General features: G+C 47.5%; 1 protein-coding gene across 1 annotated transcript in view; it reads left to right on the forward strand.

Annotated features, from left to right (window-relative positions):
- LOC126234929 (uncharacterized) overlaps nucleotides 1–25,467 on the forward strand; it is a 147,963-nt gene that overhangs the window by 20,185 nt on the left and 102,311 nt on the right. The gene's annotated exons all lie outside the window — the stretch shown is intronic.

Genomic DNA, 25,467 nt, shown 5'->3' on the forward strand with positions numbered 1-25,467 from the left:
ATTTATTTATCTTAAGTACCACTCAACAGTACTCAGAAGAAGTAATGACGGAAATAAAATAAAAATTGAAGAGTGGAATAACTAATCATAGTGAAAGGATGTGAATGATAATGTTGCTATCCCCTGTGAAGAGGATTACTGGATGTGTTGAAAGGAATGTACAACCTAACGAATAAAGTACATGGATTGAGAGTAAACCGAAGGAAGTAGAAAGTAAAGAGAAGTAGCTGAAATGAGAATAGCGAGAAACTGAACCTCAAAAACGGTGACCACGAAGTAAATGGTGTTAAATATACAGCTACCTTGAAAGCAAACACCACGTGAAATATGAGGCAAGGAGGACGTCAATGGCAGACTATCACAGGCAGAGAAGGTATTACCGGCCAAAAAGAAATCTGTAAATATCAAATGTAGGTCTTAATTTGAGGAAGAATTTTCCGAGAATGTACGTTTGGTGTAAAGAATTGTATGATAGTGAGATATCGGCTGTTGGAAAACCGGAAAAGAAGGCAATAGAAGCATTTGCGATGTGGTGCTACAGAAAAATGCTGAATATTACGTGGATCGACAACACAGGAAAAGCAAAGACTGCATTTTATTGGCAGGACAGTTTGAAAATGTAACAGATCTACTAAAGAGACTACCTACACTACACTTGCCCGTCCTCTTTTGGAGTACTTCTGTGCGTTATGTGATCTTTATCAGATAGGATTAACAGAGCACATCGAGAAAGTTCAAAGAAGGGTAGCTTGTTTTGAATTATCGTGAAATAGGGGAGAGAATGTCACATAGGATTTGGGGTGGATATCATTAAAACTAAGGCGTTTTTCGTTGCGGCGTAATCTTCTCACGAAATTTTAATCGCCAACTTTCTCCTGCGAATGCGAAAATATTTTGTTGGCGCCGACCTACATAGGGAGAAACGATCATCATAATAAAATAATGGAAATCAGAGCTCGCACAGAAAGATACAGGTTTCGATGAACCCTCTGCCAGGCACTTAAGTGTGATTTGCAGACTATCCATGTAAATGTAGATAAGGAATGATTAGTTAGAATCTAAACAGGATCTGACAAGAAGAAGGGGTAGGATAATACGATAGCTGTCAAGACATCATGGAATGACTTCCATGGTACTAGAGAGAGGGAGGAAAACAGTAACAGGGAAATTTGTACAGGGAGACAGAGATTAGACTACAACCACCAGATGATTGAAGCTGTAGGTCGAAGGTAAGTCGATGGACTGCAGTATCGAAACATTATGTTTGCGCCATGGACGAGCCGAGTGAAACATACGCTCGTCTTGCTGTGCGCAACTGTCTAGTGGGCAGAGTGGAACTGCGATGCACACAAGTCAATTTTCGGCGTTTTCTCTTTGTTCTCAACAAATCAGAACGGAAAATGTACAGCAGAGTGCCTAAGCGAGTTTGCCGCTGCTTTTTTAACATAAAAGAACGATCCTAACTATGCAGAAATCCTTATTCAGTGAATTTGATCTGAGATTCATTAAAACTCGTTATTTTCAATCCGTCGAATTTCCCCAGACGCCTTCAAGATCGCAGCTGAAACGGAGCGAGCACGTAAGGTCGGTATTGGGGAAGGCGGCTTGTCGACTTCATTTTATTGGAAGAATTCTAAAAAAAAAAATAGCTTACCTATGAAGGAGACTGCGTGTAGAACGTCCGCGAGTAAATATTCTTTCACTTCTACTCTATTGTTTGCGGTCTCCACGAGGTCGGATTAAAGGAAGACGTCAAAGTAATGCAGAGACATGCTAAAGAGGATTACCTGGAGAAAAGTCGACGTTCTTTTCGCGAAACAATGTTGAGGAAGTTTAGAGAAGCGGCCTTTGCGACTGTTTGTAGAACGATTCTACTGCCACACGTGAGAACCTCGAAAACAAGATAAGGGAAATTAGGGCTGGTACGGAAGCTTATAGGCAGCCTTTTCCTGTTAGCTCCGTTTACGAGTGCCACACGAAAGGTAACTACTACTGTATTAAGGTACCCTCAGCCCTGCGCCGTATGGTGGCTAGCGCAGTATGGATGTAGATACGTGTATAGGAAAACAACAACCAACTGTCATTAAGCTCAAACATTCTGTTTATTCCTATATATGTCATACATGAGCAAAATAAAATGCCACTTTTTTAAGCAGCTATCATTTAAGTACTACCGTTTCATTAATATTTCTATGAGTAATATGCATGTTATCATTTAAAGTAAACAAACAGAATGTATGTTGTACGTAATTGTGAATTTATGCACCACAAAAGTCGACTTCAAAGAAAGAGTCAAAAGACAACACACACACACACACAGGCGTCACATTTAAAAATGATGTAAACAACCACAGTACTGGAAATCGAAAATAAATTCTTGAAACGCATGGAAAAAAGTAACTAGCACAGCACACTAATAACTCACGAAGAGTAACAATTACACATACATTCCGTATAGGAACAGAGCTCTGTTTAGAGGCCATTTTTGTTCAAACTCTATTAAAAGCCGTTTACAATCACTGGGTCAACGTAAGCCAATGAGTTTCACGAACGAGTAGCTAAGAAGGGTTTCTTCCTTAATAACGTGTAATAATTCTCAGTTTCTTGCCTTAACTGTGAAGGCAAGGCAAATTATTAAAGATATATGACGCAGAACACAGAATTCCATTCTCAACCCTAGACAAGGGGTGGTTCCAGATTTCCCTTTCTTCTGAATAATTCAAGTCGAAAGCTAGAACGTTACCATCAGTCTCCTGACTGGACTGAAGCGGCCCGCCACGCTCGTGCGCTAACCTCTTCATCTCAGAGTATCTCTTGCAGCCAACGTCCTAAATTATTTGCTGAATGTATTCCAGTTTCTGTCTTCCTCTATAGCTTCCTCTGCAGCTCCCTCTCTACAATGGAAGTTATTCCCTGATGTCTTAATAGAAGTCTTGTCATCCTGCTCATCTTCCTGTCATTGTTTTCCACATATTCATTTCCCTCCAATTCTGTGTAGAACCTTATCAGACCACCAAATTTTTAACATTCGTCTGGATCAGCACATCTCAAAGGCTTCGATTCTCTTCTGTTCCGGTTTTCTCACAGTCCATGTTTCATTAGCATACAATGCTCTGCTCAAAATGTACATTCTCAGAAATTTCTACCTCAAATTAAGGCTTATGTTTGATACTAGTAAACTCATCTTGGCAAGGAATGCCCTTTTTGGCCAGTGCTAATCAGCTTTTTATGTCGTTATGGGTTATTTTGCTGCCTAGGTAGCAGAATTCCTTAACCTCAACTACTTCATGACCATAAATCTAGATGTTATGTTTCTCACTGTTCTCATTTCTGCTGCTTTTCATTGCTTTCGTTTTTCTTCGATTTATTCTCAGTCCATATTCTGTACTCATTAGACTGTTCATTCCATTAAGCTCATGTGCATATTGTATATTACTATCTGGCACTGTCGACCGCTTTATCCAGGTCGACAAATCCTACGAACGTGTCTTTATTTTCTTCAGCCTTGCTTCCATTATCAACAGCAACGTCAGAGCTACCATCTAGTGCCTTTCCCTTTGCTAAGGTCGAACTGATCGTCATCTAACACATCCTCAATTTTCTTTTCCGTTCTTCGGTGTATTATGCTTGTCGGCAACTTGGATTCATAAGCTGTTAAGCTGACTGTGCGATAATTCTCACACTTGTCACTTCTTGCTGTCTTCGTAAAAACAAATGGTACATCGCCAGGCTCATAAATTCTACATACCAACTACATAGTCGTTTTGTTGTCATTTCACTGAATGATTTGACAAATTCTAATGGAATGTTATCTATCCCTTCAGTCTTATTTGATCTTAAGTCTTCCAAAGCTCTCTTAATTTCTTGTTATAACACTGGCTCCGTTATCTCTTCTATATCGACTCCTGTTTCTTCTTCAATCACATCAGGCAAGTCTTCCCCCTCTTAGAGGCCTTCAATGTACTCTTTCCACCTATCCGCTCTCTCCTCTTCATTTAACAGAGGAATTCCAATTGCACTCTTAATGTTACCACTCTTGCTTTTCATTTAACCAGAAGTTGTTTTGAATTTTCTATATGCTCAGTCAGTCCTTTCGACAGTCATTTCTGTTAGATTCCTTCAGATTTTTCATGCAGCCATTTGCATTAGCTTCCCTGCACTTCCTGTTTATTTCGTTCCTAAGGGACTTGTATTTCTGTATTCCGTAATTTCCCTGAAAACTTTTGTACTTAATTCTTTCATCAATCAAATGAAGTATTTCTACTGTTACCTATGGTTTCTTTGCAGTTACCTTCTTTGTGCCTGTGTTTTCTTTCAACTGCTGCGATTGAATTTTTTGGACACGTCCATTCCTCTTCGACTGTGCAATCTACTTAGCTATTCATTATCTCAATATCTACAGCCTTAGGAAACTTCGAATGTGTCTCTTCTTTTCTTAGTAATTCCGTATCCCACTTACTTGTGCATTTATTCTTCTTGACTGGTCTGCCCGAGGCAGGATTCGAACCTACGACCGTAGCGATCGCGCGGTTCCAAACTGAAGCACCTAGAACCGCACGGCCACACCGGCCGGCCAACCTATTATTTACCAAGGTAGCTAGGACGTCCTGCTTGAAAACGGGGGCTATCATGAATCAAAAGATCCGTGAACAATATTTATGAAATGGCCTAAAAATTAGGTCACACCCTTAGAACCTTAAGTAACTAACACAAAACACATGCATATCCTAGCAGGTCTCACACGGAATCGTCGTCTAAATTACTCATCAGCAGTTACGGCCACGTGTTAAGCTAACTAGACGGGGTGAGGCCCCAGGTTACTTTAAAATTGCAAAGCTGCTGTTAAGAGTGGAACTATGCGATTTTTTTCTGCTATTGCTGCTCTCGTATGCTGAAGGCACCAACTGATCACAGCACTATAAATGGATAACGTGAGCCCCCACGCTCACCTCTGGAACAGAAACCCTAACTGAAAACTTTTGTACAGGCAAAATTTCTCAAAAAGGAATGGCCGTTACGACACGCTAACTTATTCCACCCTGAAAAAGAGCGGATTAATAACAGTGTAACACATAATACCTCATCCCACAGTGAAATTGGCGGCAAAGACGGAGATCGCCCTCGATTCCGTCCGCTCAGTTCAGCCGCTACCCCCAGGAGTGACTCTATCATGGTGGCTCTCAACGGCCGTTCCCCTTACATGGAGGGGAGGGGGACCTGTTACCAACCCTGAACTACCCACTGGCAAACAGGTGCATCATCGCTGTCTTTACTCCAGGCTTAGGATGGCACTAAACCGACCTACAGGGTGACCACATCTCTGCCTTGGGACTACAAGTAGACGAACTCTTAATACAAACCCCAAAGTTAATTAACCCAAAGCAACGTTGAGGGATTAGGAAAGGAAGTGCATTTATGTACACTCCTGGAAATGGAAAAAAGAACACATTGACACCGGTGTGTCAGACCCACCATACTTGCTCCGGACACTGCGAGAGGGCTGTACAAGAGCAATGATCGTGTGCACGGCACAGCGGACACACCAGGAACCGCGGTGTTGGCCGTCGAATGGCGCTAGCTGCGCAGCATTTGTGGACCGCCGCCGTCAGTGTCAGCCAGTTTGCCGTGGCATACGGAGCTCCATCGCAGTCTTTAACACTGGTAGCATGCCGCGACAGCGTGGACGTGAACCGTATGTGCAGTTGACGGACTTTGAGCGAGGGCGTATAGTGGGCATGCGGGAGGCCGGGTGGACGTACCGCCGAATTGCTCAACACGTGGGGCGTGAGGTCTCCACAGTACATCGATGTTGTCGCCAGTGGTCGGCGGAAGGTGCACGTGCCCGTCGACCTGGGACCGGACCGCAGCGACGCACGGATGCACGCCAAGACCGTAGGATCCTACGCAGTGCCGTAGGGGACCGCACCGCCACTTCCCAGCAAATTAGGGACACTGTTGCTCCTGGGGTATCGGCGAGGACCATTCGCAACCGTCTCCATGAAGCTGGGCTACGGTCCCGCACACCGTTAGGCCGTCTTCCGCTCACGCCCCAACATCGTGCAGCCCGCCTCCAGTGGTGTCGCGACAGGCGTGAATGGAGGGACGAATGGAGACGTGTCGTCTTCAGCGATGAGAGTCGCTTCTGCCTTGGTGCCAATGATGGTCGTATGCGTGTTTGGCGCCGTGCAGGTGAGCGCCACAATCAGGACTGCATACGACCGAGGCACACAGGGCCAACACCCGGCATCATGGTGTGGGGAGCGATCTCCTACACTGGCCGTACATCACTGGTGATCGTCGAGGGGACACTGAATAGTGCACGGTACATCCGAACCGTCATCGAACCCATCGTTCTACCATTCCTAGACCGGAGAGGGAACTTGCTGTTCCAACAGGACAATGCACGTCCGCATGTATCCCGTGCCACCCAACGTGCTCTAGAAGGTGTAAGTCAACTACCCTGGCCAGCAAGATCTCCGGATCTGTCCCCCATTGAGCATGTTTGGGACTGGATGAAGCGTCGTCTCACGCGGTCTGCACGTCCAGCACGAACGCTGGTCCAACTGAGGCGCCAGGTGGAAATGGCATGGCAAGCCGTTCCACAGGACTACATCCAGCATCTCTACGATCGTCTCCATGGGAGAATAGCAGCCTGCATTGCTGCGAAAGGTGGATATACACTGTACTAGTGCCGACATTGTGCATGCTCTGTTGCCTGTGTCTATGTGCCTGTGGTTCTGTCAGTGTGATCACGTGATGTATCTGACCCCAGGAATGTGTCAATAAAGTTTCCCCTTCCTGGGACAATGAATTCACGGCGTTCTTATTTCAATTTCCAGGAGTGTAATTATGAATTAAATAAACAGGTAGTCCATTTCTTCACTCGAGCTATAACATTTCTTAAATTTTAAAAAAATGATGCAAGTATCATAAACATCTACAGTATTCCATATAATGAAAAAAACTAATTATAAAGAGATGGAACAAGTTGTTCCCTCCCAACCTCCTCTTGTGATTCTTGAACAGAGTATCGCTATTACTGGCTGATATTTACTGCAGAACTCAATTAGTCCAACTCCTTTCTCATTACTAACACTAAGTCCATATTCTCCCGTATCCCATTCTTCTACTCCTTGCCCTACAACTGCATTCCAGTCCCACGTCAGTATTAGATTTTCTTCTCCATTTATGGACTGAATTACCCCCTGATTATCCTCATATACTTATATACTTTCTCTATCTCTTCATCTTCAGCTTGCGATGTCGGCATGTATAGCTGAACCATTGTTGTCGATGTTGGTTTGCTGTCGATTCTGATGAGAGCAGCACTGTCACTGAACTATTCACAGTAACACAGTCTCTGTCTTACCTGCCTACTCATAACAAATCCTTCTCCCGTTATACTATTTTCTGATGCTGTTGATATTACCCTATATTCATCTGACCAGATATCCTTGTCTTCTTTCAACTTCACTTCACTGATCCCTACTATATCTAGATTGAGCCTTTGCATTTCCCTTTTCAGGTTTTCTAGCTGCCCTACCATACTCACGCTTCTGACATTTCACGCACCGACTCGTAGAACATCATCTTTTCGTCTGTTATTCAAGCTTTTTCCTATGGTCTCTTCCCCCATGACTAGACCTAGTATAGCGGATGTTATTGATCCACTTTCCGTTCAATTTTAAGTTCTGTAGTCCTCAACTTTTTAGTATCACTCTCTTGATTTGTTGTGGTTTGAACAGGTAATTATTTGAAGTTATTTGTGCAGTTTTGTTCCAGCCGAAGTTTTCAGTACATCGGAAGGTCCTAGAATAGGTTTTCCTGAGTAGCTACACTACACTGAGGTGCCGAAAATCACGGGATAGCGATATGCACATATACAGATGGCGGCAGCATCGTGTACACAAGGATAAAAGAGCAGAGCATTGACGGAGCTTACATTTGTACACAGGTGATTCACGTGAAAAGGTTTCCGACATGATTATGCCGCACGACGGGAATTAACATACTTTGAACACGGAATGGCAGTTGCAGCTATACGCATGGGACATTCCATTTCGGAAATCGAAAGAGAATTCAATATTCCGAGATCCACAGTGTCAAGAGTGTGCCGAGAATACCACATTTCAGGCACTACCTCCTACCACGGACAACGCAGTGTCCGACGGTCTTCACTTAACGACCGAGAGCAGCAGCGTTTGCTTGGAGATGTCAGTTCTAACAGACAGCCAACACTGCATGAAATAAATGCAGAAATCAATGTGGGACGTACGATAAATGCATCCATTAGGAGAGTGTGGCGAGATTTGGGATTAATGGGCTACGGTGGCAAGTAATTGGCGCTAGTGCCTTTTCTAACAGCACGAATCGCCTGCATCGCCTCTCCTGGGCTTGTGACCATGTCAGTTGGACCTTAGACGAATGGGAAACCGTGGCCTGGTCAGATGAGTCCCTGTTTCAGTTGGTAAGAGCTGATGTTGGGGTTCAAGCGTAGCGCATACTCACGAAACCAAGGACCCAAGTGCCAACGAGGCACTTTGGAAGTTGGGGGTGGCTCCATAATGGTGGGGGCTGCATTTACATGGAGTGGACTGTGTCCTCTGGCACAGCTAAAAACGGTCATTGACTGAAAATGGTTATGTTCTGTTACTTGGAGACATTTGCATGTTCACAAACAACGATGTCATGTCACTGCGCCACAGTCGTTCGATACTGGTTTGAAGAACATTCTGGTCAATTCGGGCGAATGATTTTCTCTACCCAGATCGCCCGACGTAAATCCCACTGCATGTTTATGGGACACAGTGGAGAGGTTAGTTAGGGACTACGTCCTTCAGTTGCAACACTTTTGCTGTTATGGGCTGCTATAGAGGCAGAATGGCTCAGTATTTCTACAGGGAATTTCCAATACTTGTTTAGTCCAGTCCACGTCGAGCTGCTGCACCACTCCTGGCGAAAAGAGGTTTGACAGAATATTAGGAGGTATCCCAGGAATGTTTTCACAGCGTAGTTTATGATTTCTTGTCGTGTATAACAGTTCTAGATGAGCCTTTCCGTTGCGGCTATCACCTCTCTTGTACCCAGCCTCTGTCTAAACCGAAATTGTGAATCACATATCTCTCTTTAGTCTTCGGTGTACTACTTTTAGTTTATGAGTACTCAAATAAGGTTATAATCTCCGCCTTTGATACGTTAGTCTTCAAAGGCAAGGAAGTAAAAGTGAACTTAACAATTGTTCGGGGTAGCGACCTGTCTCATAAATGATGTTAAATATTGTATGTATTGATGTAATGCCTTTTCTTTTTACAAGTTTCACACACACACACACACACACGAAATATTATCACAAGTTAGTCACATTAAATTTGAGAAAATGATTTCACCGATAACAAGGAACTGAATCGTAAACGAGCCTCATCCTTTCCACGTACATTTCTTTTAACTGTGATATATTACATTCAGTCTGTTCCCATGTATCCGCTACTCATACCACAGCAGGATCAGAAGTGTTCTCAACAGGACGTAGAAGAAGGTCGGGTAGTGTTGGACAGCGGACTGTATCGGACGAGGTCTGTTTCTAAACGATAGCACGAGTGACAGACAGCACTTGTCGCAACGCCACAATGTGAGCTATGGAGGACCAAGACCGCTGACACGATTTTGAATCAAAACAACACTGCCTTTCCAAGTGGCATCTTATCTGTTCCTAGCGAGTTTTTTGGTGCACTTATGTAATTTTGAAGTATTGTGTGTTGTTGCAAGTCAGTAACATTACTTTTTTATTCTATCTTTAGATACAACTGTTATATTCCCTACATTACGAGCTGTGACAGTGTCTAGCCCAAATAAAAACATTGGGAATGTTAAGCTAAAACGGCGGTATCGGATAAAACAATTTGGGGTGCATCAGACAAAACAGTTTGCAAAACAACTTAAATTTTTAATATTTGCCTTTAACTCGCAAAAATTCAAAAGGCAAATATAAACTGGGCGAAAACAATATGAAGGAAGCAGTAGAAAAAGACATCATGAAACTACATTCCAGGAGCGAGTGAGAAATATTCAGTTTCAAGAATATGTTGGCTGAAAGATTTAAAGCTGATATAATTATATTTTCCTTGGCACATCTGAATCTCAGCTTTATCTATGATAATGATAGAAGCTAAAGAAATGAATTAAAATATTTGGCACAGCTGGGACTTAAACCCACCTCTCCTTGCCTACAAGGTAGGTGGGCTAACCATGACACCACCGCAGCAGCATAGTTAACTCAACTGCATTGACTACCTTAGTCTAATTCGCCCCCTCCCCCCCCCCCCCCCCCCCATCCACCCAACGTGAAGAAAGACGTGTTGCGGAGGGGATCGCACTAGAGTAGCCCGTTCAGCTGTGTTAACTACGCTACCGCGGTGGTGCAATGTTTCAATGGCTAGCACACCTGCCTAGCAAGCAAGTAGCCACAGTTGAAGTCCCGGCTGTGGCACAAACTTTAATTCATTTCTTCTGCTTATATCATTACCTTAGACTTGAAGCTGTAAGTGAAAACAAGGAGACGGACACAAAGTCTGTTTTATGTACTAATATGTTTTTTCGATAACGTTCAGTGATGAAGAAGCAGCGCGGAGTGGCCGCGCGATTAGAGGCGCCATGTCACGGATTGTGCTGCCCCGCAGAGGGTCGAGTCCTCCCTCGGGCATGGGTGTGTGTGTGTGTGTGTGTGTGTGTGTGTGTTGCTCTTAGCGTAAGTTAGTTTAAGTAGTATGTAAGTCTAGGGACCGATGACCTCACAAGTTTGGTGTCTTAGGAATTCACACACACACACACACACACACACACACACACACACACACACACACACAGCGATGAAGAGAAAACAATGTTGTACGATCATGGTAAAAATTTTGGTAACCTTAGAGTAAACACGAGTTCTTAAATCTAGTGTACAAATATGTGGTGGTGGTGTGTTGGGGCTTATGGGCGCTCAACATCGAGGTCATCAGCGCCCTGACACACATGAAAAGGAACGAATGTGGACAGACCTAAGAAAACTAAAGCACACACTCAAAGAAAGCAGGAAAAGAAGGAAAATGCTACATAAGAAAGTAAAACCTAAGGAAAGGGGAAACATAGCAACAAGAATGTCACAGGAAATTGTTATTGGCTGGCCACTTACATAAAATATGGGCGAGCTTGTCACACAGTGAGCAAATTAAAATCCTCTCCCTAAAATCTTTGTAAAAACATTTGACAGGGCACAGAACTTTAAAACTTTAACCACATTCGTCCGAGTGTTGCCTAAAAGAGATGGCAGGTCCGCTGGCAAGTCAGCCGCGACCCGCTGGACAGAAAATAAAACGCAATCCAATAAAACGTGGCGCACAGTGACCTGGACGCCGCAAGCACCACAAATTGGAGGGTCCTCTCGCCGGAGCAGGAAGCCGTGCGTCATAGGGCTGTGGCCTATTCGAAGCCGAGTGAGGAGAACCTCGTCCCGTCGATGGGGCTGAAAGGAAGTACACCACACACGCGTTGTGGGCTTGACTATACGGAGCTTATTGTCAATCACTTCCAGCCACTCATCCTCCCACCGGCGCATGACCCGTGAGCTCAACAGCGAGGTGAGTGCGTGCAAGGGGATAGCACACTGAGATACTTGTGGGGCGAGACACGCCTCCTTGGCTGCGAGATCTGCCCTTTCATTCCCAGCAATGCCAACATGCCCCGGAACCCAGCAGAAAGCTACAACCTTCCCCAGTCGCTGTAGTCGGAGGAGGGCATCCTGGATGGTCTGGACAATTTTGTCTGCCGGATACAAACGTTGCAATGAGTGAAGGGCACTGAGTGAATCGGAACAGACAAGAAATTTAGGAGAGGAAGAATGTCTCATGTGCTCCAGTGCCCGCAAGATCGCAAACAATTCTGCATCAAAGACAGTAAAAGTCTGAGGCAGTCGGACCTTGAGGACACGATATGGAAAAACAACTGAGCAACCAACAGAATCCCCTTGTTTCGACCCATCCGTAAAAACAGTTACATAGTCGTGGTGCTCAGATAAAATGGCAGAAAATGCTGCATTAAAAACGGTGGCAGGAGTGCAATCTCTCTTGTACTGCAATAAATCTAAAACCAATCCGGGCCTCTTCAGTAACCAGGGTGGCAGGCGGTTAAAACCTTGGATTTGGGGTTGTACAGACTCCACACCGAGGGACTCTAGTACACGTTGCACACGGATCCCAAACGGCAACGTAGCCCGGGGACGGCGGGAAAAAAGGCGGTCCAGAGGTGGATGGGCAACAAGACGTTGAGCAGGCGAGCTGGGAGATGCAAGAAACTTACAAGCCTGGCGCACCAGCAGGAGCTGCCGCCGGATGGTAAGTGGCGGTTCGCCAGCCTCAGCACAGAGGCTGGGTACGGGACTGGTCCGATAAGCACCCGTGGCCAGTCGGATCCCAGCATGGTGAACAACGTCAAGGATCCGCAAATAAGATGGCCTCGCTGACCCATATACTGTGCACCCATAGTCCCGCCGTGAACGTACAAAAGCTCCATAAAACTGAAGGAGACGCGCCCTGTCCGCGCCCCAAGACCTGTGGCTGAGGCACTTGAGGATGTTCAGTGCCTTCAGCGTTCTGGCTTTCAAGTCACGTAGGTGTGGCAGCCAAGACAACCTGGAGTCAAAAATTAGGCCCAGAAACCGCACTGTGTCTCTAAAATGTAGGACAGTATCCCCCATATGCAAGGCAGGCAAAGTAAAAAGATGACGAGAACGATTAAAATGAACACAAACACACTTATCGGCAGAAAACCGAAAACCCGTCTTTGCAGCCCACTCCTCTAACCGCCGCACTGTTAGCTGCAACTGACGGATCACGGTTGCAACACTGGTGGAGGAACAGAAAACAGCAAAGTCGTCCACAAATAAGGAGCACTGTGACAAACTGCCTATTGGCTTCTGTCTCGGGTTCTTCGGCCGACGTTCATCTAATGATTTTTCTGACGTTTCGCCAGCACGAGTGGCTGGCATTGTCAAAGCTTCACCCTCCATTGCCGGTGGTGAACTGGAGCCGAGCTCGCGGGCGCAGACTATATGTACCTGGCGCGCCAACGTCCGAGGGCTTCTCTGCGGTCATTTCCGGTGCGGTTCTCCTCTTGCTACCTGCGACGGTCGTTCGCTGCAGTACGGGAAGCCAGGATCCGTTGACCTTAAGGCTTTCCTCTTTCTTGTTCAAACTGTTCGCGTGTTTTTGTATTTCTACAGCTTCTCCGAACAAGCGCGTGTGATAGTGGTTCTCTACAGCCAGAACTTCCGTGTCGGCGAATTTTATTACGTGGTCGGTCTCATTCAGTGCGTGTTCTGCCACTGCCGATTTCTCCACCTGCCCCAACCTGCAATGTCGCTTATGCTCCTTGATCCTGGTGTTAATGGATCGTCCAGTCATCCCGACATAAACTTTTCCGCATGTGCATGGTATGCGGTATATTCCCGACAGCGCAAGTGGGTCTCTTTTCTCCTTCGCCGATCTAAGACACTCTTTGATCTTCCTTGTCGGTTTGAAGATCGTCTTTACGCCATGTTTGCGCAATATACGGCCGATTCTGTCCGTCACTCTGGGAATGTATGGCAGAAAGGCCGTACCCGACATTTCTTTTTCTGGTTCCTTACTTCGCCGAGTGTTTGGCTCAGTTACACTTCTAATATAATTTGTGGAGTACCCATTGCTCCTCAGGACTGTTTCCAGGTGTTGCATTTCTCGTTTGAGGTGTTGCGGCTCACATATTCGTCCTGCTCTCGTTACGAGCGTACTAATCATACCCCTTTTCTGGCTTGGGTGGTGGTTTGACAGTTTGTGCAGGTATCGGTCCGTGTGAGTCGGTTTTCGATACACGCTGTGTCCCAGGTTTTCGCCGTCCCTTGTGACCAGCACATCTAGAAATGGCAGTTTCTTGTCCTTTTCTACTTCCATGGTAAATGTTATGTTGGCATGGAGGCTGTTCAAGTGTCTTAGGAAGTCACCGAGCTGTTCTTCACCATGGCTCCACACCACGAAAGTATCATCGACGTACCTGTACCACACCTTAGGTTTGCAAGTCGCCGAGTCCAGTGCCTGTGCTTCGAATTGTTCCATGAAGAAGTTGGCCACCACTGGACTGAGAGGACTACCCATGGCGACGCCTTCCAGCTGTTCGTAGAAGTCGCCATTCCACGTGAAATAGCTCGTGGTGAGACATGCATGGAAGAGCTTTCTGATGTCTGGCGGGAAAATGGAACCGATGTGCTCCAGAGCGTCACTGAGTGGCACTTTCGTAAATAACGAAACAACATCAAAGCTGACCAGGATGTCGTTTGGTGCAAGTTTCAGTTTCTTCAGCTTCTCAATGAAATGTCCTGAGTCCTTAATGTATGTGTCGGTCTTCCCCACGTGTGGTTGGAGCAGAGAGGCCAAGTGTTTTGCCAGCTTATATGTCGGTGATCCAGGAGCGCTAACGATCGGTCTCAGTGGAACGTTGTTCTTATGGATCTTGGGTAATCCATACAGCCGAGGTGGTAGGGCTTCTGTGTTGCGCAGGTTTCTCTGTATGTCCGCCGGCAGAGAAGACGCCTTGATCAATCGATTCGTATTCCGTGTGATACGTTGCGTCGGATCTGCGCTTAGTTTTCGGTACGTCGTCGGATCTAATAGGTCTCGGATCTTTTGCTCATAATCTTCGGTCTTCATTACGACGGTCGCATTCCCCTTATCGGCAGGCAGTACCAATATACTCTTGTCGGCGTTGAGATTCTTAATGGCTTGTACCTCTTCTTTCTTCAGGTTGCAAGCTGGCGGTTTTGCTCGGCGCAGTATCCTGGCTGTTTCCGTGCGTATTTCCTCTGCCCTTTCACAAGGAAGGGCACGAATGGCTGCTTCGGTGTTGGCAATGATGTCCTCCATAGGTATGGTTCTCGGGATTATAGCGAAATTCCCTCCTTTTTGAAGAACAGACACTTCCTCTTCGGTCAATTGTCGTTCAGTGAGGTTGACCACTGTGTGTGACATGTCGGGAGTCGCCTTGTCGGTCTGCTTCCGGCATCTTTCAAACTTTTTCTTCTGTCGCTCGGTGCAGCGCTCGAGTTCGTTCTGCATGCTCCTGTGAGTGATGCTGTCGATCTTGTCCCAGTCGTCTCGATGCATTCTGCTACTTAGTTGATAGAAGATGTCCAGAAGTTCCTGATCCGTTCTTGCCAAGTCTCTCCGTGTTGTATGTATTCGCTCACGAAGAAAAGCTCGTTCCATTCTGTCGTAGATACGATGTGCTTGGGCGGTGGTGAATAGGCGCTTGCATCTCAAGAACTTCGGTGTAGCACATTCATCTCGGCACCGTGACAGAAAGGCGAGAGAGGACATCAGTCGCGCTTTCTTCTTCCGTCGTTGGTCAAGGCGTCGGTACAATCTGCAAATCTCCTCCCCGTAGAGGCGTAATACAAAATTGTTAAGGCTTTCGTGGCCACTTGTTGACAAACTGCCTATTGGCTTCTGTCTCGGGTTCTTCGGCCGACGTTCATCTAATGATTTTTCTGACGTTTCGCCAGCACGAGTGGCTGGCATTGTCAAAGCTTCACCCTCCATTGCCGGTGGTGAACTGGAGCCGAGCTCGCGGGCGCAGACTATATGTACCTGGCGCGCCAACGTCCGAGGGCTTCTCTGCGGTCATTTCCGGTGCGGTTCTCCTCTTGCTACCTGCGACGGTCGTTCGCTGCAGTACGGGAAGCCAGGATCCGTTGACCTTAAGGCTTTCCTCTTTCTTGTTCAAACTGTTCGCGTGTTTTTGTATTTCTACAGCTTCTCTGAACAAGCGCGTGTGATAGTGGTTCTCTACAGCCAGAACTTCCGTGTCGGCGAATTTTATTACGTGGTCGGTCTCATTCAGTGCGTGTTCTGCCACTGCCGATTTCTCCACCTGCCCCAACCTGCAATGTCGCTTATGCTCCTTGATCCTGGTGTTAATGGATCGTCCAGTCATCCCGACATAAACTTTTCCGCATGTGCATGGTATGCGGTATATTCCCGACAGCGCAAGTGGGTCTCTTTTCTCCTTCGCCGATCTAAGACACTCTTTGATCTTCCTTGTCGGTTTGAAGATCGTCTTTACGCCATGTTTGCGCAATATACGGCCGATTCTGTCCGTCACTCTGGGAATGTATGGCAGAAAGGCCGTACCCGACATTTCTTTTTCTGGTTCCTTACTTCGCCGAGTGTTTGGCTCAGTTACACTTCTAATATAATTTGTGGAGTACCCATTGCTCCTCAGGACTGTTTCCAGGTGTTGCATTTCTCGTTTGAGGTGTTGCGGCTCACATATTCGTCCTGCTCTCGTTACGAGCGTACTAATCATACCCCTTTTCTGGCTTGGGTGGTGGTTTGACAGTTTGTGCAGGTATCGGTCCGTGTGAGTCGGTTTTCGATACACGCTGTGTCCCAGGTTTTCGCCGTCCCTTGTGACCAGCACATCTAGAAATGGCAGTTTCTTGTCCTTTTCTACTTCCATGGTAAATGTTATGTTGGCATGGAGGCTGTTCAAGTGTCTTAGGAAGTCACCGAGCTGTTCTTCACCATGGCTCCACACCACGAAAGTATCATCGACGTACCTGTACCACACCTTAGGTTTGCAAGTCGCCGAGTCCAGTGCCTGTGCAGACCGACAAGGCGACTCCCGACATGTCACACACAGTGGTCAACCTCACTGAACGACAATTGACCGAAGAGGAAGTGTCTGTTCTTCAAAAAGGAGGGAATTTCGCTATAATCCCGAGAACCATACCTATGGAGGACATCATTGCCAACACCGAAGCAGCCATTCGTGCCCTTCCTTGTGAAAGGGCAGAGGAAATACGCACGGAAACAGCCAGGATACTGCGCCGAGCAAAACCGCCAGCTTGCAACCTGAAGAAAGAAGAGGTACAAGCCATTAAGAATCTCAACGCCGACAAGAGTATATTGGTACTGCCTGCCGATAAGGGGAATGCGACCGTCGTAATGAAGACCGAAGATTATGAGCAAAAGATCCGAGACCTATTAGATCCGACGACGTACCGAAAACTAAGCGCAGATCCGACGCAACGTATCACACGGAATACGAATCGATTGATCAAGGCGTCTTCTCTGCCGGCGGACATACAGAGAAACCTGCGCAACACAGAAGCCCTACCACCTCGGCTGTATGGATTACCCAAGATCCATAAGAACAACGTTCCACTGAGACCGATCGTTAGCGCTCCTGGATCACCGACATATAAGCTGGCAAAACACTTGGCCTCTCTGCTCCAACCACACGTGGGGAAGACCGACACATACATTAAGGACTCAGGACATTTCATTGAGAAGCTGAAGAAACTGAAACTTGCACCAAACGACATCCTGGTCAGCTTTGATGTTGTTTCGTTATTTACGAAAGTGCCACTCAGTGACGCTCTGGAGCACATCGGTTCCATTTTCCCGCCAGACATCAGAAAGCTCTTCCATGCATGTCTCACCACGAGCTATTTCACGTGGAATGGCGACTTCTACGAACAGCTGGAAGGCGTCGCCATGGGTAGTCCTCTCAGTCCAGTGGTGGCCAACTTCTTCATGGAACAATTCGAAGCACAGGCACTGGACTCGGCGACTTGCAAACCTAAGGTGTGGTACAGGTACGTCGATGATACTTTCGTGGTGTGGAGCCATGGTGAAGAACAGCTCGGTGACTTCCTAAGACACTTGAACAGCCTCCATGCCAACATAACATTTACCATGGAAGTAGAAAAGGACAAGAAACTGCCATTTCTAGATGTGCTGGTCACAAGGGACGGCGAAAACCTGGGACACAGCGTGTATCGAAAACCGACTCACACGGACCGATACCTGCACAAACTGTCAAACCACCACCCAAGCCAGAAAAGGGGTATGATTAGTACGCTCGTAACGAGAGCAGGACGAATATGTGAGCCGCAACACCTCAAACGAGAAATGCAACACCTGGAAACAGTCCTGAGGAGCAATGGGTACTCCACAAATTATATTAGAAGTGTAACTGAGCCAAACACTCGGCGAAGTAAGGAACCAGAAAAAGAAATGTCGGGTACGGCCTTTCTGCCATACATTCCCAGAGTGACGGACAGAATCGGCCGTATATTGCGCAAACATGGCGTAAAGACGATCTTCAAACCGACAAGGAAGATCAAAGAGTGTCTTAGATCGGCGAAGGAGAAAAGAGACCCACTTGCGCTGTCGGGAATATACCGCATACCATGCACATGCGGAAAAGTTTATGTCGGGATGACTGGACGATCCATTAACACCAGGATCAAGGAGCATAAGCGACATTGCAGGTTGGGGCAGGTGGAGAAATCGGCAGTGGCAGAACACGCACTGAATGAGACCGACCACGTAATAAAATTCGCCGACACGGAAGTTCTGGCTGTAGAGAACCACTATCACACGCGCTTGTTCAGAGAAGCTGTAGAAATACAAAAACACGCGAACAGTTTGAACAAGAAAGAGGAAAGCCTTAAGGTCAACGGATCCTGGCTTCCCGTACTGCAGCGAACGACCGTCGCAGGTAGCAAGAGGAGAACCGCACCGGAAATGACCGCAGAGAAGCCCTCGGACGTTGGCGCGCCAGGTACATATAGTCTGCGCCCGCGAGCTCGGCTCCAGTTCACCACCGGCAATGGAGGGTGAAGCTTTGACAATGCCAGCCACTCGTGCTGGCGAAACGTCAGAAAAATCATTAGATGAACGTCGGCCGAAGAACCCGAGACAGAAGCCAATAGGCAGTTTGTCAACAAGTGGCCACGAAAGCCTTAACAATTTTGTATTACGCCTCTACGGGGAGGAGATTTGCAGATTGTACCGACGCCTTGACCAACGACGGAAGAAGAAAGCGCGACTGATGTCCTCTCTCGCCTTTCTGTCACGGTGCCGAGATGAATGTGCTACACCGAAGTTCTTGAGATGCAAGCGCCTATTCACCACCGCCCAAGCACATCGTATCTACGACAGAATGGAACGAGCTTTTCTTCGTGAGCGAATACATACAACACGGAGAGACTTGGCAAGAACGGATCAGGAACTTCTGGACATCTTCTATCAACTAAGTAGCAGAATGCATCGAGACGACTGGGACAAGATCGACAGCATCACTCACAGGAGCATGCAGAACGAACTCGAGCGCTGCACCGAGCGACAGAAGAAAAAGTTTGAAAGATGCCGGAAGCAGACCGACAAGGCGACTCCCGACATGTCACACACAGTGGTCAACCTCACTGAACGACAATTGACCGAAGAGGAAGTGTCTGTTCTTCAAAAAGGAGGGAATTTCGCTATAATCCCGAGAACCATACCTATGGAGGACATCATTGCCAACACCGAAGCAGCCATTCGTGCCCTTCCTTGTGAAAGGGCAGAGGAAATACGCACGGAAACAGCCAGGATACTGCGCCGAGCAAAACCGCCAGCTTGCAACCTGAAGAAAGAAGAGGTACAAGCCATTAAGAATCTCAACGCCGACAAGAGTATATTGGTACTGCCTGCCGATAAGGGGAATGCGACCGTCGTAATGAAGACCGAAGATTATGAGCAAAAGATCCGAGACCTATTAGATCCGACGACGTACCGAAAACTAAGCGCAGATCCGACGCAACGTATCACACGGAATACGAATCGATTGATCAAGGCGTCTTCTCTGCCGGCGGACATACAGAGAAACCTGCGCAACACAGAAGCCCTACCACCTCGGCTGTATGGATTACCCAAGATCCATAAGAACAACGTTCCACTGAGACCGATCGTTAGCGCTCCTGGATCACCGACATATAAGCTGGCAAAACACTTGGCCTCTCTGCTCCAACCACACGTGGGGAAGACCGACACATACATTAAGGACTCAGGACATTTCATTGAGAAGCTGAAGAAACTGAAACTTGCACCAAACGACATCCTGGTCAGCTTTGATGTTGTTTCGTTATTTACGAAAGTGCCACTCAGTGACGCTCTGGAGCACATCGGTTCCATTTTCCCGCCAGACATCAGAAAGCTCTTCCATGCATGTCTCACCACGAGCTATTTCACGTGGAATGGCGACTTCTACGAACAGCTGGAAGGCGTCGCCATGGGTAGTCCTCTCAGTCCAGTGGTGGCCAACTTCTTCATGGAACAATTCGAAGCACAGGCACTGGACTCGGCGACTTGCAAACCTAAGGTGTGGTACAGGTACGTCGATGATACTTTCGTGGTGTGGAGCCATGGTGAAGAACAGCTCGGTGACTTCCTAAGACACTTGAACAGCCTCCATGCCAACATAACATTTACCATGGAAGTAGAAAAGGACAAGAAACTGCCATTTCTAGATGTGCTGGTCACAAGGGACGGCGAAAACCTGGGACACAGCGTGTATCGAAAACCGACTCACACGGACCGATACCTGCACAAACTGTCAAACCACCACCCAAGCCAGAAAAGGGGTATGATTAGTACGCTCGTAACGAGAGCAGGACGAATATGTGAGCCGCAACACCTCAAACGAGAAATGCAACACCTGGAAACAGTCCTGAGGAGCAATGGGTACTCCACAAATTATATTAGAAGTGTAACTGAGCCAAACACTCGGCGAAGTAAGGAACCAGAAAAAGAAATGTCGGGTACGGCCTTTCTGCCATACATTCCCAGAGTGACGGACAGAATCGGCCGTATATTGCGCAAACATGGCGTAAAGACGATCTTCAAACCGACAAGGAAGATCAAAGAGTGTCTTAGATCGGCGAAGGAGAAAAGAGACCCACTTGCGCTGTCGGGAATATACCGCATACCATGCACATGCGGAAAAGTTTATGTCGGGATGACTGGACGATCCATTAACACCAGGATCAAGGAGCATAAGCGACATTGCAGGTTGGGGCAGGTGGAGAAATCGGCAGTGGCAGAACACGCACTGAATGAGACCGACCACGTAATAAAATTCGCCGACACGGAAGTTCTGGCTGTAGAGAACCACTATCACACGCGCTTGTTCAGAGAAGCTGTAGAAATACAAAAACACGCGAACAGTTTGAACAAGAAAGAGGAAAGCCTTAAGGTCAACGGATCCTGGCTTCCCGTACTGCAGCGAACGACCGTCGCAGGTAGCAAGAGGAGAACCGCACCGGAAATGACCGCAGAGAAGCCCTCGGACGTTGGCGCGCCAGGTACATATAGTCTGCGCCCGCGAGCTCGGCTCCAGTTCACCACCGGCAATGGAGGGTGAAGCTTTGACAATGCCAGCCACTCGTGCTGGCGAAACGTCAGAAAAATCATTAGATGAACGTCGGCCGAAGAACCCGAGACAGAAGCCAATAGGCAGTTTGTCAACAAGTGGCCACGAAAGCCTTAACAATTTTGTATTACGCCTCTACGGGGAGGAGATTTGCAGATTGTACCGACGCCTTGACCAACGACGGAAGAAGAAAGCGCGACTGATGTCCTCTCTCGCCTTTCTGTCACGGTGCCGAGATGAATGTGCTACACCGAAGTTCTTGAGATGCAAGCGCCTATTCACCACCGCCCAAGCACATCGTATCTACGACAGAATGGAACGAGCTTTTCTTCGTGAGCGAATACATACAACACGGAGAGACTTGGCAAGAACGGATCAGGAACTTCTGGACATCTTCTATCAACTAAGTAGCAGAATGCATCGAGACGACTGGGACAAGATCGACAGCATCACTCACAGGAGCATGCAGAACGAACTCGAGCGCTGCACCGAGCGACAGAAGAAAAAGTTTGAAAGATGCCGGAAGCAGACCGACAAGGCGACTCCCGACATGTCACACACAGTGGTCAACCTCACTGAACGACAATTGACCGAAGAGGAAGTGTCTGTTCTTCAAAAAGGAGGGAATTTCGCTATAATCCCGAGAACCATACCTATGGAGGACATCATTGCCAACACCGAAGCAGCCATTCGTGCCCTTCCTTGTGAAAGGGCAGAGGAAATACGCACGGAAACAGCCAGGATACTGCGCCGAGCAAAACCGCCAGCTTGCAACCTGAAGAAAGAAGAGGTACAAGCCATTAAGAATCTCAACGCCGACAAGAGTATATTGGTACTGCCTGCCGATAAGGGGAATGCGACCGTCGTAATGAAGACCGAAGATTATGAGCAAAAGATCCGAGACCTATTAGATCCGACGACGTACCGAAAACTAAGCGCAGATCCGACGCAACGTATCACACGGAATACGAATCGATTGATCAAGGCGTCTTCTCTGCCGGCGGACATACAGAGAAACCTGCGCAACACAGAAGCCCTACCACCTCGGCTGTATGGATTACCCAAGATCCATAAGAACAACGTTCCACTGAGACCGATCGTTAGCGCTCCTGGATCACCGACATATAAGCTGGCAAAACACTTGGCCTCTCTGCTCCAACCACACGTGGGGAAGACCGACACATACATTAAGGACTCAGGACATTTCATTGAGAAGCTGAAGAAACTGAAACTTGCACCAAACGACATCCTGGTCAGCTTTGATGTTGTTTCGTTATTTACGAAAGTGCCACTCAGTGACGCTCTGGAGCACATCGGTTCCATTTTCCCGCCAGACATCAGAAAGCTCTTCCATGCATGTCTCACCACGAGCTATTTCACGTGGAATGGCGACTTCTACGAACAGCTGGAAGGCGTCGCCATGGGTAGTCCTCTCAGTCCAGTGGTGGCCAACTTCTTCATGGAACAATTCGAAGCACAGGCACTGGACTCGGCGACTTGCAAACCTAAGGTGTGGTACAGGTACGTCGATGATACTTTCGTGGTGTGGAGCCATGGTGAAGAACAGCTCGGTGACTTCCTAAGACACTTGAACAGCCTCCATGCCAACATAACATTTACCATGGAAGTAGAAAAGGACAAGAAACTGCCATTTCTAGATGTGCTGGTCACAAGGGACGGCGAAAACCTGGGACACAGCGTGTATCGAAAACCGACTCACACGGACCGATACCTGCACAAACTGTCAAACCACCACCCAAGCCAGAAAAGGGGTATGATTAGTACGCTCGTAACGAGAGCAGGACGAATATGTGAGCCGCAACACCTCAAACGAGAAATGCAACACCTGGAAACAGTCCTGAGGAGCAATGGGTACTCCACAAATTATATTAGAAGTGTAACTGAGCCAAACACTCGGCGAAGTAAGGAACCAGAAAAAGAAATGTCGGGTACGGCCTTTCTGCCATACATTCCCAGAGTGACGGACAGAATCGGCCGTATATTGCGCAAACATGGCGTAAAGACGATCTTCAAACCGACAAGGAAGATCAAAGAGTGTCTTAGATCGGCGAAGGAGAAAAGAGACCCACTTGCGCTGTCGGGAATATACCGCATACCATGCACATGCGGAAAAGTTTATGTCGGGATGACTGGACGATCCATTAACACCAGGATCAAGGAGCATAAGCGACATTGCAGGTTGGGGCAGGTGGAGAAATCGGCAGTGGCAGAACACGCACTGAATGAGACCGACCACGTAATAAAATTCGCCGACACGGAAGTTCTGGCTGTAGAGAACCACTATCACACGCGCTTGTTCAGAGAAGCTGTAGAAATACAAAAACACGCGAACAGTTTGAACAAGAAAGAGGAAAGCCTTAAGGTCAACGGATCCTGGCTTCCCGTACTGCAGCGAACGACCGTCGCAGGTAGCAAGAGGAGAACCGCACCGGAAATGACCGCAGAGAAGCCCTCGGACGTTGGCGCGCCAGGTACATATAGTCTGCGCCCGCGAGCTCGGCTCCAGTTCACCACCGGCAATGGAGGGTGAAGCTTTGACAATGCCAGCCACTCGTGCTGGCGAAACGTCAGAAAAATCATTAGATGAACGTCGGCCGAAGAACCCGAGACAGAAGCCAATAGGCAGTTTGTCAACAAGTGGCCACGAAAGCCTTAACAATTTTGTATTACGCCTCTACGGGGAGGAGATTTGCAGATTGTACCGACGCCTTGACCAACGACGGAAGAAGAAAGCGCGACTGATGTCCTCTCTCGCCTTTCTGTCACGGTGCCGAGATGAATGTGCTACACCGAAGTTCTTGAGATGCAAGCGCCTATTCACCACCGCCCAAGCACATCGTATCTACGACAGAATGGAACGAGCTTTTCTTCGTGAGCGAATACATACAACACGGAGAGACTTGGCAAGAACGGATCAGGAACTTCTGGACATCTTCTATCAACTAAGTAGCAGAATGCATCGAGACGACTGGGACAAGATCGACAGCATCACTCACAGGAGCATGCAGAACGAACTCGAGCGCTGCACCGAGCGACAGAAGAAAAAGTTTGAAAGATGCCGGAAGCAGACCGACAAGGCGACTCCCGACATGTCACACACAGTGGTCAACCTCACTGAACGACAATTGACCGAAGAGGAAGTGTCTGTTCTTCAAAAAGGAGGGAATTTCGCTATAATCCCGAGAACCATACCTATGGAGGACATCATTGCCAACACCGAAGCAGCCATTCGTGCCCTTCCTTGTGAAAGGGCAGAGGAAATACGCACGGAAACAGCCAGGATACTGCGCCGAGCAAAACCGCCAGCTTGCAACCTGAAGAAAGAAGAGGTACAAGCCATTAAGAATCTCAACGCCGACAAGAGTATATTGGTACTGCCTGCCGATAAGGGGAATGCGACCGTCGTAATGAAGACCGAAGATTATGAGCAAAAGATCCGAGACCTATTAGATCCGACGACGTACCGAAAACTAAGCGCAGATCCGACGCAACGTATCACACGGAATACGAATCGATTGATCAAGGCGTCTTCTCTGCCGGCGGACATACAGAGAAACCTGCGCAACACAGAAGCCCTACCACCTCGGCTGTATGGATTACCCAAGATCCATAAGAACAACGTTCCACTGAGACCGATCGTTAGCGCTCCTGGATCACCGACATATAAGCTGGCAAAACACTTGGCCTCTCTGCTCCAACCACACGTGGGGAAGACCGACACATACATTAAGGACTCAGGACATTTCATTGAGAAGCTGAAGAAACTGAAACTTGCACCAAACGACATCCTGGTCAGCTTTGATGTTGTTTCGTTATTTACGAAAGTGCCACTCAGTGACGCTCTGGAGCACATCGGTTCCATTTTCCCGCCAGACATCAGAAAGCTCTTCCATGCATGTCTCACCACGAGCTATTTCACGTGGAATGGCGACTTCTACGAACAGCTGGAAGGCGTCGCCATGGGTAGTCCTCTCAGTCCAGTGGTGGCCAACTTCTTCATGGAACAATTCGAAGCACAGGCACTGGACTCGGCGACTTGCAAACCTAAGGTGTGGTACAGGTACGTCGATGATACTTTCGTGGTGTGGAGCCATGGTGAAGAACAGCTCGGTGACTTCCTAAGACACTTGAACAGCCTCCATGCCAACATAACATTTACCATGGAAGTAGAAAAGGACA

This window comes from Schistocerca nitens, chromosome 2 (assembly GCF_023898315.1).
Source record: "Schistocerca nitens isolate TAMUIC-IGC-003100 chromosome 2, iqSchNite1.1, whole genome shotgun sequence".
NCBI classification, from domain to species: domain Eukaryota; kingdom Metazoa; phylum Arthropoda; class Insecta; order Orthoptera; family Acrididae; genus Schistocerca; species Schistocerca nitens.